The sequence below is a fragment of the Zootoca vivipara genome, chromosome 3 (assembly GCF_965207765.1).
Source record: "Zootoca vivipara chromosome 3, rZooViv2.hap1.1, whole genome shotgun sequence".
NCBI lineage: Eukaryota > Metazoa > Chordata > Lepidosauria > Squamata > Lacertidae > Zootoca > Zootoca vivipara.
Window position 1 is genome coordinate 108,657,649 of NC_142586.1, and position 15,608 is coordinate 108,673,256.

Sequence of the window (15,608 nt, forward strand, 5' to 3'; positions counted from 1 at the left end):
TAAATGCAAACCAAATTGAATTTCTCCCTCCTCTTCTTAATTGTAAAAAGGTAAAGGTAAAGGGACCCCTGACCATTAGGTCCAGTCGCAGACGACTCTGGGGTTGCACGCTCATCTCGCTTTACTGGCCGAGGGAGCCGGCATACAGCTTCTGGGTCATGTGGCCAGCATGACTAAGCCGCTTCTGGTGAACCAAAGCAGTGCACAGAAATGGCGTTTACCTTCCCGCCGGAGCAGTACCTATTTATCTACTTGCACTTTGACGTGCTTTCGAACTGCTAGGTTGGCAGGAGCTGGGACTGAGCAACAAGAGCTCACCCCATCGTGGGGATTCAAACCGCCGACCTTCTGATCGGCAAGCCCTAGGCTCAGTGGTTTAACCCACAGCACCTGCCTTTTAAAAAAAAAACCCTAATGATTGCCAGAGATTGCTGAGAAAATGTTGCCTGGGGTCTGAAAAAGAAAGGGGGGAACAAATGCACTCCATTATCTCTTTCAGCTTCTAGGAAGGGGCGTTATCAGTTCTGCACAAAGCTGGAAGGCAGGACATGTGCGGAGCAGCTTGGCATGAGAGACAGTTTCATACACATTTCAGCGCAGGGAATAGCAGTCAGGATCACACCTTGGGCAGATGATTCAGCATTTCCAAAGTAGATTGTTAGGTAACAGTAGTTTGTTGACCTCTCTGGACATTTCTGCAGGCTGCATTTTGTTACCGGGCCAGCAGCGTTATGCCTCAAACTTAGTGCTGGCAACAGGGAGCCAAATCACCCATTTGCTCGACTCTTTTGCCCAGAGATAAGCCTCGGAGGCTGCACAGCTTCTGCCGTTGCCCATCAGCCATGCAAACTTATAGGAACCGGCTGAGGCTAAAGAACCCAGCAGGTCTGGATCACGAGGACAAGAAGCAATGAGCAATCTTTTCTGTTCCGTGCTGTGAGGGCAGTCAGGAAGTGTTTAACACAGCAGAGGTGCACAAGCTTCATGCCGATGCAATTGTTTCTCCAGATGTGAGGTAGCGGGCCATTTTGAGGAGCCACATGATGAGATACCGGCTCAGAGGGCCGGCCCTACCATCTGGCAGATTGGGGAAGTGCCTTAGGTGGTGGATTCTGAGCCTCTGAGCCCCCAACTTGCTGCCCTCAGGTACAGTGCGTGGTGTTGTCCCATAGTCACTCTTTCTTCCTTCCTTCCTTCCTTCCTTCCTTCCTTCCTTCCTTCCTTCCTTCCTTCCTTCCTTCCTTCCTTCCTTCTTGGAATAATGCCACTAGTCAGCACCGTTTATGGTCGGAACTACAGCGGTATCTAATCATCTTCGAACCTCCGACTTTCGTTCTTGACTAATGAAAACATTCTTGGCAAATGCTTTCACTATGGTTCGTCTTGTGCTGGTCCAAGAATTTCACCTCTAGCTGCACAATATGAATGCCCCTGGCCACCCCTCTTAATCATGGCCCCAGTTCCAAAAACCAACCAAACAGAACCGGAGTCCCATAGTCACTGTTTGAAGTAAGGTGGGGTGCGAATCTTGTCTGTTACCTCAAAGCAGCAAATGACTTGGGCCAACATGACCTGGTGCCTCAAATCCATATTTGTTGTGTTGGTCCAGCACAACAGGATGCCTCCATCTGCCCCAGCTGCAACAAAACATGTCTGTCCAGCATCGATCTCTACAGCCACAGCAGGAACCACAACCTTCAACAGCTTGACTTCACCCCCAAAGGCTCAATCTTCCATTGTCTCCCAAAGCAGATAGATGCCAACTACCAACTGGTCTTGACCGCACTGGAAGAACTCGCTGAATTTTCAGGGACTTGTACGAGCACTGTCCTCTCCTAATAAATTAAATATCTGCAATAAAAAGTAATCAGGCACTGGGAAGTCCAGAAGCAAAGACCCGGGTGCAACAGCCCTCTCTCCACTTCTGATTCCCAGAATATTGCCTTCGACTGTGGAGGCAGAATGTTGCCATCATGGCTAGCAGCTATTGATAGCTACTGCTGCTGTGAAATTGGCTAGCTAAGAGGGCGATGTTTTCTGATTTTGCATGTCCATGTAGAAATCTGATTTTCTAACATTAGCACAAACACCCGTGGGTGTACATGAATGCGGGAGGATGTGCGAGTGCGGGGGAATTTGAAACCGAAAGGCCACTTTGCGGCGCTTCTGTGCAACGCTCAAATGTTTTCACAAAGGGGTCCTCTGTTATCCCTGCGCCATGGAACTGTCAATGTGTCTAAAGAGCCTCCTACTAACAAGAGAGGAAGAAAAGCAAAGTGTTTGCATGCGGAGTCACATGGATGAAGTCATAGGCTGGCATAGCGGCCACCAATGTTGTCCGTGTTCAATGGCCATCTGTAAGCAGCCGACTTAAGCTAGGGAAAGATGCAAGCATAAAGGCCCTCCAAAAAGAGAGGTTTGTTTCCTGAATGGTACAAAGGATGCATTCTTGCAATGTTATTGAGGATGATGATGATGATGATGATGAATGCTTATTTAAAAACTGACTGAAAGAAAATCAAACGGTTGTGGGGCTGGTGGTGAGAAGCAGCAATTCCCAAACCCTACAAGTTGTTGTTGTTGTTGTTGTTGTTGTTGTTGTTGTTGTTGTTGTTGTTGTTGTTGTTTGTACTGCAAACACAACAACTAAACTCACGGCAATCACTCTATCTGGCATGAGATTCTCATTTAGAAATCAAGTTTCTAGTCCTCTTACATGCTGTAAAAACACCTCTGTCCTTTCTCCCTCTTTTTATGGAACTCATTTCATTCCCACCAAATTCCAGATTACCTGAAAACATAAATAAATCAACACGTATTATTACACAGAATGCCATTCTGCAATGTACATAACTCTGGCGATTGGAATTAATTGCTTTTTGCAACTATTGTGGGAGGAGGAGGTGAGAGCACAGACTATTGGCTCCATAGAAAGATTTTCAGACAAGTACTGTACCTAGCATATTAGTGGCTGGCGGTGATTTGAACCTGGGCACCTCAAGTTCAAAACCGTATCCATCACTGTCAGGAGATGTTGACTGACACTTTCACAAACATATTGTTCTGCCCTGGCAAAGGGAGGACAAAATATGCTGGGCCCTTTTCTTCTTGAAGCCAGCGATTAATCTGCCAGCCCAGGTCAGCTAAGGGGGCTGAATAAAGGACAATGGAGGGAAGGGAGGAAATTATTCTTGGGATCCGTGCCTGGTACTGGAAGGGGGAACCTATGCAAAGTGTAACACAATCAGTTCATTCATAACTCCTTCATTAACAGCTCCCCGCCTGCAGGCCTGACAGAAACAGCTCCCCCCCCTTTTTTTTTAATGACTGAGTGACAGAGCGGGATTGGGAAAACAGCAACAAACTTTTAATTGGCAAGTACACAGGGCGCCCTGTTCACAAGCGCTCTTCCTTACTCCTTCCAAAAGGTTGCCGCATTATGTGTTAAAGCAGCACAACTCACCTTACACACTGCTACGTGACACAGACCAGACTTTTCAGAAACTTTTGGCTCGGCCCAGGAGCGAGGGAGCGTGTTATGTCAACACCCGGCCAAGTGCTCAAGAGACAGGAGAGGAAGCCGTGCCATGCGTGAAGCTGAATAGAAACGAATGTCGTGATTTGATTAATTCCAATTAAATGCCGCTACGCAGAGCCAGACTGAACGTGATGGCGGCCGGTGCTTTGAGAAGAATCAGGTCACTGATTGCAGAATCCTTACGGACTGGGGAGAGGGGATCTTCAAGAGCACTGGAATGATTGCTTGTCCCCTAAAACAAACTCTCCCCACCCAAAATGTCCAGCAAATTTTGAAGGATGGCTGTTTTTCATTATATCTGGGGAAATTGCTTTGCAAAAAAAAAAAATGTATATCTTAGCAGAAAGTTGTGCTGGTTAATTTCCTTGAGGACTTTTTTAAAAAAATTGCAAAACGGATTGAGGACAACTGCGTTTAAGATTTGGGCAATGAGAAAGCGAGAGAAACTGAAATTGGCAGGTTCACTCATCCCTAGACCTGCATGAGACCTGTGAAGACACCTGTGAAGTTGAGGTCCTTTGACAAGTGCATCCATGTGCTCAAAGACATGCATAAGTCACCCACAGTTCATGAGTCTGCTGTGGGCAGCATTATCAGTGCATCGATGGCAACGATCAAGTTTGCTGCCTGAACCTTGGAAACTGCCTTACCCCGAGTTGGACCACTGGCCCATCTGGCTCAGTATTGTCTACACTGAATGGCAGCAGCTATCCAGGGTTCCAGGCATTGAGGACTCAGCTACGTTAGCAAAGAAAAAACGTTTGATATGCATTATAACACTGTGACACCAGGTGGCGCTGTGGAGTCCCGTCTTTCGCCAACGTGATTTTCCATAATGAAGTTTACAACGCGTTTTCCTGAAGCGCTTTTTTTGATGTGTCTAGATCCAGCCCGAGTCTTTCCCAGCCTTACCCGGAGATGCTGGGAATTGAACCCAGGGCCTTTTGCATGCAAAAGTGTGTGTTGTACGGCTGAGCTACCTACTGCCCCCTCTCCCAAGTGTGGAGTCACTCTAAATTTGGTATGTGATTCTAAATGCGGCGGCAGAAACATTTGCATTTGTCGAGTTGCTATACGCAGAGGAGCCGCTTGAAATAAATTAACGTAACAAGCAGAAAATAGGAGCTGGGGTTTTGTTTGTTCCACTGATGCACAGGCTGAACTCCGGCCTATTTTAAGTGCAACGATCCACTGATAATTACCTCCTGCCATGTCTGAGTTTCACAACTGAATGCATTCGCAGAACATTAAACCTGCTTGTTACAGCCTTAGCATCAGGGCTACCCTCATCATCGCTGTTAGAAATTGACCTGTGAGTGCATGGATCATTGTACATCCCTTATTTTAAGGAACATTATCTTGCTGCATTAGCTTATCCATGCCTTAAATTCACTTTTATTTATTCAGTAGGCCCTCTGTCTGTGGGTGGTGCATAACAGTGGTAGGGGGTTATTTGCGGGGGGGACGGGGGACGGGACACTGAGAGTCTCCTGGCTTTTTGAAATAGCTGGATCTGATTTTGCGGGAAGGGCAGCTGTTTGGAAAATGAAACTGAAATGTAAAATATCTCTTTTTATTCCTGTTACAGGGGGCTGCCGCTGCTCACATTCCTTGCCAACCCCCCACAACCCCCCCCCCAATATCCCCACATCTCCTGGAAGCCATATCCTTACTGCTGCTCTATGTTCCTACATCCTTGCTTTAATCAAACATCTGCTGTTGTTCACAACAGCCATTTTAAAACCTTCCTGCTCTTTTTGCTCCTGCCTTAACATTTTGGAAATCCAGGATTGTGATGCAAAACTACAAATCTGCCCATGGGGGGGCTGTGTGATTATGTTGTGTATATAGGAAGAGAAGCCATGTGTCTGCAGGGGTTAAATTGCCAGATGTTCGCTTTAAAAATGAATAAGTATACCACTCAAAATGTTGGATGTTATATTCAACTGCGCAAAGAGGTAGCACCTGAACTTTCTTTTTTCCTCCCCCCCCCAATCCCAATTCCTTTTCCTTTTAGATTGTAAACCCGAGGACAGGAGCTGTCTTTTCACTGAGAATCATAGTCTGCTCCAAGAGCCTTTTTGAGGCTGAATATTGGGATTGTTGTTTAGTCGTGTCCGACTCTTCGTGACCCCATGGACCATAGCACACCAGGCACTCCTGTCTTGCACTGCCTCCCACAGTTTGGTCAAACTCATGTTCGTAGCTTCGAGAACACTGTCCCCTTCGCCTTGTCGTGGCGAAGGGGCTTGAATAACTCAGAGAAGCTATGAGCTATGCCTGCAGGGCCACCCAAGATGGACAGGTCATAGTGGAGAGTTTTGACTAAACGTGATCCACCTGGAGAACGAACTGGCAAGCCACTCCAGTATCCCTGCCAAGAAAACTCCATGGACAAAGACAACAGGCATATATTGGGATTAAAATGCTTCAAATAAATTACTAAATGGCAGTCACAAGACACTTAATTTTTTTTTAAAAAAAAACGTACAGAAGAGCCATGGTGAGCAAAAACGATAAAGCTCCCAAGAAAATGTATGTGCAAACAAGGGTTGTATTTTTCTGAATTCTTCAGAACTACCTCTAATAAATATTGCAAAAGAACCAAACAGCTAAGCAAGCAGCATGGTGCCATCTCTCCAATCTCCATCTTGATGTCTCAGACCTGCTTCGAGCAGTTGGATCCAGAGTGTCTTGAGCTTCAGTAGTGGGCGGGAATTGAAGAGAAGGAGAGAAGGAGATGAATTCTGCTTTCTTATATGTATTCATGCTTGTTATATTAGTTTCCTTCTCAGTGGGAGTGGGCAGTGTTCATGTAAGTACAGTACAGTCATTCCTCGGGTTAAGTACGCTTCAGGTTGAGTACTTTCAAGTTAAGTACTCCGCGGACCCGTCTGGAACGGATTAATCCACTTTCCATTACTTTCAATGGGAAAGTTCGCTTCAGGTTAAGTACGCTTCAGTTTAAGTACTCCACGGACCGTCTGGAACAGATTAATCCACTTTCCATTACAGTGGAACCTCGGTTTATGAACACCTCGGTTTATGAATTTTCGGTTTATGAACGCCGCGGACCCATCTGGAATGGATTAATTCACTTTCCATTACTTTTAATGGGAAAGTTCGCTTCAGTTTATGAACGCTTCAGTTTATGAACAGACTTCCGGAACCAATTACACCCATGTTTCAGTTTATGAACGCTTCAGTTTAAGTACTTCGCGGACCCATCTGGAACGGATTAATCCACTTTCCATTACTTTCAATGGGAAAGTTCGCTTCAGTTTATGAACGGTTACTCCGCGGACCGTCTGGAACGGATTAATCCACTTTCCATTACTTTCAATGGGAAAGTTCGCTTCAGTTTATGAACGCTTCAGTTTATGAACAGACTTCCGGAACCAATTGTGTTCATAAACCGAGGTACCACTGTACTTTCAATGGGAAAGTTCGCTTCAGGTTAAGTACGCTTCAGGTTCCGAAGATACATGCCAGACGACTTGAAGGTGGAGAATGGTGGTGCCAAAAATTATGGCTGGCTAGGATGCCAGACCATCATGGTATCCCTACTTCTAGAGCAGGCATCCCTGGGCTTTGGCCCGCCAGATGTTTTGGACTACAATTCCCATCATCCCTGACCACTGGTCCTCTTAGCTAGGGATCATGGGAGTTGTGGGCCGGAACGTCTGGGGGGGGGCGCAGTTTGGGGATGCCTGTTCTAGAGACTAGGTACATGGCTATTCATGAGGAAGCATTCTTTGTTGTGGTACTCTGCCTTCATAATATTTTCATAAACACCAGGGATGCTCACCTGGGGACCACTCCGAGATTGCTTAAGTGCTGGGCAAATACTTTTTTATTTTTCCAAGACTTTAAAATTGTGATTCAGCTGTTCTAATTGGTCAATGTCACCTGACCTGGAGTGGTAACTCTAAAAGGCAGTACTGTATATGCATCTTTTAAAAAAGACAAATAGTAAAGTGGTATGGCTGATCAAATCCAAAATCCTACTAAACAGCTGTGTTTTATTTTATTGTTGTAAAAATAAAACTAATCTTAATAAACTAATTCCAATAAACCTCAAAAAGAAGAAGTATGCTTCAGGTTAAGTACAGACTTTCAGAACCAATTAAGTACTTAACCTGGGGTACCACTGTATTTAGTAGGCCCTAGATCTATTCTGGAAAAGTGGTGGTGGTGGGGTTTACTCTGATCAACTCCATCTCCTGTTCTGGAGCTTCCTGAAGACATTGACTTAGCTTCTGTAGAAGGAAACAGAACAGTGAATTAGACAAGTCTTTGTCTGCTTCAGCGAGGCGGTTCTGGTGTTTGCGTGGTCATGTTTCTCAACAAGCAACATTAGAAATGAGAGATAACGAGATCCCTGTAGACATCTATTCTCCGAGGCTTACCTGGCGGTGCCAAGCTTTCAGGTAGCCCAGCTGCGCTGAGAAGCTGATCAGCTTGCAGGTGAGCAGTTGCCAGGATATGGTCGTGATGAATGGCTTTTGGCAAAGGCACACGCCACTTTGTCATGCTTTGTGAGCTCTTAGAATAAATGCTCCTCTTGTTGCTCTCTCAGAACCATGTGAAAAAGGGTACTTGAAACAAAAATTAAAATAAGTGCAGAACAGTTTGGTTTGTAACCTGTTACCGAGGTGCATTTTACACTGTAATCAATAACATTAACCACAGCACCAAGAAACCAGGAGTTGCTCTCAGCAGACATGTGGGTTTTTACTTTTTTTTCTTTTTTCTTTTTTGCATTAGGCTGGTTTCCACACACAAACACAGCCTTCCTCTCTGCTCCTTCCAGGCAAGCAAGAGACACAAGCAGGGTTCAGTGGTACATTCCACTCTGGCGAAGCCACTCCAAGAGGATGCAGAGCAGGGCCTGTGAAGGGGTATGGCTTGGGGAAAGCCCCGAGGGCCAGACAGAAAGTTTTCAAGGGCCGCATTCGGCCCCTGGAGCCTGAAAACAAACCCTTCCCCCACTGGGTTAAAGCTTTCTTTGTCCTTTTGCCATAATCCTGATCTGGCTCCCTCCCTTGCTTCATTAAAAAGATCGATTATACATCAGCAAACCACAAGAAACTTTGCATCTAGTTTCCCCCTCCTGACTGTGCCCAGGCTCTGCCCATCATGGGCATAGCGAGGATTTGGGGGGGGGACACATTTTTTTGGGGGGTGGCAGAACTGACCTGATTGGTCAGTTAGTTAAGTATTTCTATTGTTTTACTTGATCTAGGGGGGCAGCTTCCCCCCCCCGTCCTGCATTGGCTACACCCATGGACATTAGCCCCTGTCGAAATAAACACACCGGAAACATGTGGTCCTTTGCAGAGTAGCTATAATGCCATGTTTGTCCTGGTATCAGAGCAAATGCCATTGCAGTATCAATTGGCGTGATTTATAAGTCATGGCTTTAGCAGATGGGGTCTATTTTAGCAAGGCAGCTGCCTTGTTCCTCGTTAACCCTTTGGTGGGCTCAGGCTGCCAGAGATGTGCTCATGCATCCATTTGTGTTGTTGATGCCACACGTCAGGTTCCCAGCCCCTTGTTTCACAACAACCCTTTGAGATAGTGTGGAGGGAGAGAGAGGTGGTGCGTCCCACCATCCTGCAATGCACTTGATGGCTAAGTGGGAATTCCCATTCAGGTCTCTAGCACTCTGCACTAGCTCTAGATTTCAAGTTCTAGAAGTCTCTAGAACAGTTATTGCATTGTTGAAATACTGCAGCAGGAATGGGGAACACGTAGCCCTCCTTGCATGGGCAGAATCCAACTCCCACCATTGCTGGCTGGAGCAGATGTGGCTTGCAGTCCGTCAACATCTGTACAGCCAGAGGTTACCTGGAATATTGTGTCCAGTTCCGGGCACCACAATTTAAGGAGGATGTTGACAAGCTGGAACGTGTGCAAAGGAGGGCGACCAAGATGACCAAGGGTCTGCAAACCAAGCATTATGAGGAATGGTTGAGGGAGTTGGGTATGTTCAGCCTGGAAAAGAGGAGAGTGAGAGGAGATATGATAGCCACCTTCAAATATCCCAAGGACTGACAAGTGAAAGATGGAGCAAGCTTGCTTTCTCCTCCTTCGAAGGACCAATGGCTTCAAGGTACAGGAAAGGAGATTCCGACTAAACATCACTGTCAGGGGGACTCCCTACAGGGACCCTCCCCTAGTCATCCTAGCCAGCACTTCGCCCAGTGACAGCACAAGCAGCAGGTCAGGAGGAGGGAATGAGGAATGGAGCGGAATGGAGAGGGGGCTTCAAGATGTATCAGAGCCTTGGCAACGTTCCAGCCAAAGGACGGGAGAAGGAACGCAGCCCCTTCCGGCACCCACGTTGGGTCATGCACCCAGACGTAGGGCAAGGGGGCGGCGTTTTGGGGTTCCCAGACTATTATGCTGGCGCAAAAACAGACAAGCGCCATTGCCGGGTTCTGAACCAGACTAGGCAGTCATGTTTTCTGATGTCTCTGCACTGTAAATAGTATGCACAATAAAGCTCTTAAAGACAGAGCAGACTGAAGCGTCTTTACTCGGGAGTAGCCGCAACAATCCCCTGACAATCACGAAGAACCTTCTGACAGTAAGAGCTGTTCAATGACGGGATGGACTCCCTCAGGAGGTTATGGAGATTTTTAAGCATAGCTTGGATGGCCATCTGTCATGGATGCTTTAGATGAGATTCCTGCATCGCAGGGGGTTGGACTAAATGACCCTCGGGTCTCTTCAAACTCTACAATTCTAGGATTTTATGAAGCAATCTTTGGAAAATACTGACCAAATAACCAGTAATGCTATGTGTTCTCTGAGCTTCTGAGGGAACAGACTAATCCTATAAAGGACTTAGTCTTAGACTATAAGGACTACATCCCAGTAGTGATGTACGGAAGTGAGAGCTGGACCATAAAGAAGGCTGATCGCCGAAGAATTGATGCTTTTGAATTATGGTGCTGGAGGAGACTCTTGAGAGTCCCATGGACTGCAAGAAGATCAAACCTATCCATTCTGAAGGAAATCAGCCCTGAGTGCTCCCTGGAAGGACAGATCGTGAAGCTGAGGCTCCAATACTTTGGCCACCTCATGAGAAGAGAAGACTCCCTGGAAAAGACCCTGATGTTGGGAAAGATTGAGGGCACTAAGAGAAGGGAACGACAGAGGACGAGATGGTTGGACAGTGTTCTCGAAGCTACAAACATGAGTTTGACCAAACTGCGGGAGGCAGTGCAAGACAGGAGTGCCTGGCGTGCTATGGTCCATGGGGTCACGAAGAGTCGGACACGACTAAATGACTAAACAACAACAACAGCATAAGGACTTAAGAAGAGTCCTACTGAATCAGACCAAAGGCCTATCCACTGGCGGAGGAAGAGGGGGGGCTTAGGATTGCAGGCCTGAGAACTCCTTGTGATCAGATGTCTGCCTTCTGGCACCTTGCATTTTGTTTATCTTGCTTCCTTGCTCTGGAGTGCTTTGGGAATTGTTTGTTTAGCTGAAGTTCCAGCAAGATCCATAAATAGGTCATGTGCAACTTCCTCACGCACCCTCCCAAATATGGGTTAGGCTTCCAAGGGTTTCTATACAACCCAAGCAGAATTTCTCAAGAAGAAATCGCAAGGTGAAATCCAGCTTCTCTTAAAACCAACGGGGCTTCTTCTTTGATCTTGACAAGAGGGAGATAACAGCCTTCCAAAGTCCATCCTTGTCGAATGCAGCAGCCGGACTGGGGAGGCTTTCTCAGCTGTAACTCTGAGAACACTTATAGGGTCAAGAGTGGGGAACATCCTTCAGACCGAGGGTCACATTCCCTTCCGGAGTACCTTGTGGGCAGGGGGAGACACATGGCAGCTCCGGGCAGGGCGTCAGCAAAAGTGTGCAGGGCATTGAATGCAAAATTTAACATCTGTGCAAAGTTGCAGAGAAAATAGTCACCCTCCACCAAGTGGTGAAAGCAAGAAAGTTCAGAGGAAACCTAGAAGCCAGTACAGTGGTACCTTGGTTCTCCAACTTAATCAGTTCCGGAAGTCCGTTCCAAAACCAAAGCATTACAAAACCAATGCACACTTTCCCATAGAAAGTAATGCAAAACGGATTAATCCGTTCCAGACTTTTAAAAACAACCCCTAAAACAGCATGTTAACATGAATTTTACTACCTACCAAGACCATTGATCCGTAAACTGAAAGCAATGATCAATGTACTGTACTATAAAATAAATAAGACAGTATTGTAGATGATAAAAATTAAAATTATTATTTTTTCCTTACCTGCACTGATGATAGTCATTGTTTGGATGGGGGGGGGGTTATATCCATTTCCGCAGTCAATCAATCAGTAGCTGAACTGGGTTCCACACAGTCACAAAAACAAATTAACCGAAAAAGCCTCAGAAACAAAAACGCAAAAGAAATAAGCAAAAAAACAAAAGCACCAAACTTAATCCGTTCTGGAAGTCTGTTTGACTTCCGAAATGTTCAAAAACCAAGGCACAGTTTCTGATTGGGGCAGGTGCCCTGGAAACAATAGCTGACAGCCACATTGGATGTTCAGCTTCCGAAAAGCGCTCAAAAAACAAAACACTTCCGAGTTTTCGGTGTTTGAGAACCAAGGCGTGTGAGAACCAAGGTACCACTGTACTGTATTCTTTGCACATTGGATAGAGTTGCACTCCTATGTTTTATTGTAACTGTTGAGATAAATTAACAAACCATCTGTGCTTTCTTTGTGAGCTAGCTACCCTCAGTAAGAGCAGCGATGCTGGTTTGGGCCAGCCATATCATGTGGAAATGCCTCAGTCAGTAGAGCATCAGACTCTTAATCTCAGGGTCGTGGGTTCAAGCCCCATGCTGGGCAAAAGATTCTTTAAGTGACCTCTAGGCAGCAGGGGTCACAGATCTGGTCAGGGAGAGGGAAAACTTTATTCCTTGTTTATTTATTGCATTTATAACCCACCTGTTTTCATCCAAGGAGCTCAAGCTGGTGTACATGGTGCTCTCTCTTCTCATTTTAGCCAAACAAACTTGTGCAGTAGTTTAGGCTGAGAGGCAGGGAATTGCTGAAATCCATCTAGGTGGGGAGAACCTTAGAGCTGCCCTGGTTTAGCAATCCTTATTGGCTTGGAGCTGCAGAGTCACAGTAGCCTCTCTGCTGCCACCTGCTGGAGTTGTTTCTTGCAACGCATCCATCCCCACCTTGCTGCTGCAGCCTCTCTGCTGCCACCTGCTGGCCAGAGTTCCCACAGGCTTCCTATGCATTAGCTGGACCTTGGGAGAAGATGGGACATTCCAGACTAAAATTCATTTTTGTGCTGCATCGTTCATCTCTTGATCCGCGGCTGCTTGCTAGTTGAGCAGCATTCAATGGGAGCGTGTGCGTATTATGTGCGAGAAGACTGCCACTCCAAACTGGAGTTGGTTTCCTAAAGTGAAGGCTTGAGCCAGAGCTTAATTAAATAAGAATATCCCCAAGATGCAGAACCTGGCCCTGAGTGTCGGCCAAAGGGTACATTTGCAACAGTAGGCTAGTTCTACATACAAACCTCTCTGTCCTCTATCCATTGAAGCAGGAGGTACCACCAGAATTCAAGGATGTCGTCTAGCTGGACGAAAAAACACTCAAGGTGGGGGTATGAAGCAGGGTCACTAGTGTGGGTGGCTGGGGAACTTCTGTGGCCTGGGGAGAGTCCTGAGGAGAGAGGGCTCTCAGGCCTAAGGTTCCTCACCCCTGTAGTAGTTGATAAGTTGCATTGAACTGAATCATAGAACTATAAAATTGTATAGTTGGAAGGGACCCCAAGATGTTGAAGATTCATTCCCCGTGTCTGCCGTCATGGGATTGTTGTCTATCACATGACAGTGTATGGTTTTCATTCCACAGAGTGGGAAGTGACGGAGACAGGATGTTTGTGTTACTGTGTTCCCTGAAGTGGGACTATTGTCCTTTGTTCATTCTCTTTGCTGTCTGATGCTAGAGAGAGAGGGAGCCATGTTGCAGTGCTCCGAGTGTATTTTATGTAAATAAAAGTAGATTAGCCAAAATGCTGTGCTACTGAGTTCTGTTACGCAAACTGTGCAAACTCTGCGGATCCGTAAGTGTGCCGATGTTTCTTGGCATCAGTCGCTGTGATGTTCGGGCTGAAGCTTTTGAAGCTCCCGAACGATCGACCAGGAGGGAGAGAACATGCCAGTCGGGCATGTGTCTCTGCCAGGATCCTACTCATGTGTAGGAGATCCTGACACAAGGGTCATCCAGTCCAACCCCCTGGAATGCAGCAATCCTACCCACAGCCATCCCTAGGTGGGCTCGAACCACCAACCTTTTGGTTAACAGCCGGACGCACTGACTCATTGAGCCACAGGAGGTATAGGATAATGACACCTACTTCTGAGTAATCATGATTAGGTTCCTTTACGTGTACTTCAACTAAGCGAGCCCTCACTCACGCTGTTATCCTCAGCGGAGTGGGACTTACTTCCAAGTAAGAATTTTTAGGATCAGCTGCAAAGGAGTCCACTGCCCACCCCGACTCCCTTGTTTGATTTCTCAGAAGCTTTTGATCAGGCCAGGCTGTGCTCAGCACAATTTATAAATATTTGAATAAACAAGTAATTAAAAGTTAAGACAAATGAGGGCAATAACCGACTTTATGGTGGACATAATTCAGCAGAATTTAATTGAACTGTCTGAGCTTGCTCGGGGACAAGAATCCCAATGTCATATGTTCCTTTTGCATTTCTGCCTAGCCTCTTCCCCAAGTTAAGATGTGTTCAGCTCAGAGCTATATATGCTTTGAAAGGTGTGGGGTGGATTGGCAACTATCAATGTAAGCAGGATTGCACTCAATTGCAATTCATCTGCACTGAATGCCCATCAGCTCAGTTTCTCAGTGGCCAGTGTGACTTCCTTCAGATGCTGCTGAGATGATAACTCCCATTGTTTCCACTGCAATGAATGTCTGATTGTAAGCTCCTTGGGGCAAGAAATGATGGTGCAGATTAATAACACACATTCCCTTCATTTTGTGACCTTGGAACTTAGAATCCTGAATCATCAAATTGTAGAGTTGGAAGAGATTCCAAGAATTTCAGCACAAGGTTCCCCATCCAATTTGAAATGGTACAGGATCCTTCTTGGAGAGAAAGCTAGGATTCATATATAATAAAGACAACTCATTAATCTTTTTAAACTTCCACCAGCCCTCACTTTTGGCATAATCCCGTCATCAGACAGCTGCATAATCCTGCATTGCAGGGGGGTTGGACTACTAACTAAATGATCCTCAGGATCCCTTCCAACTCTATGATTCGATGGTAGACCTATTTGAAATAATCAGACAGGGCTTGCTCATAAAAATATAAAGGCCTCTTTCTCTCTTGGTTCACGCACAGAACAATAAACAGATCAGCACATTTCAAAGTCTTGTCCACAGAGGCCAAGTTCACGCCCAGTTCTGGAGGGCACCTGGGAAGAGGCAGAGGCTGGACTCCCGGCATCAGCTCACTGCCCTCATCCGCCGCGCTGAAGCAGCGCCGTGCCCGGAGCCTTTGGCTGCCGTGGCCACCAAGGCACAGGTGCCAGGAAAGAGGCAGAGGCTGGGCGCAGCGCCCTCGCACGCCGCGCTGAAGCAGCGCCGCGCCCGGAGCCTCTGCCTCTTCCCCGCTGGAGGAGCCGCTCTCCAGCCACTGCCTGCCTCCTCTAGCCCTGCAAAGCTGCTGGCAGTGCTGTAAAAAGGTCAGCAACTCTGGGAAATGGGGGGGGGGCGCCGGAGGGATCTTTGAACCACAGCGCTGGATAGGCTTAAGACGGCCCTGTTTCAAAGGATTCTCAGGAAAGGATGTGTCGGGTATTAACGAGAAAAATGCTGAGCCTAGGTTAATGAAATGGACCAATTTTTAGAAAATCAATGCAGCAGTAGAAGGGAAACCCAGCACATGAACCGATTCTTTTGAAGCAAACCGAGTGAAAAATGGCCCTTTCTTGCTTGTATGGATTTTGGCAGCCAAACTCTGCAACGTCTCCCCACTGAGAGAAAACAGCAAACAAGAAACAGCCACACTTTTATCTG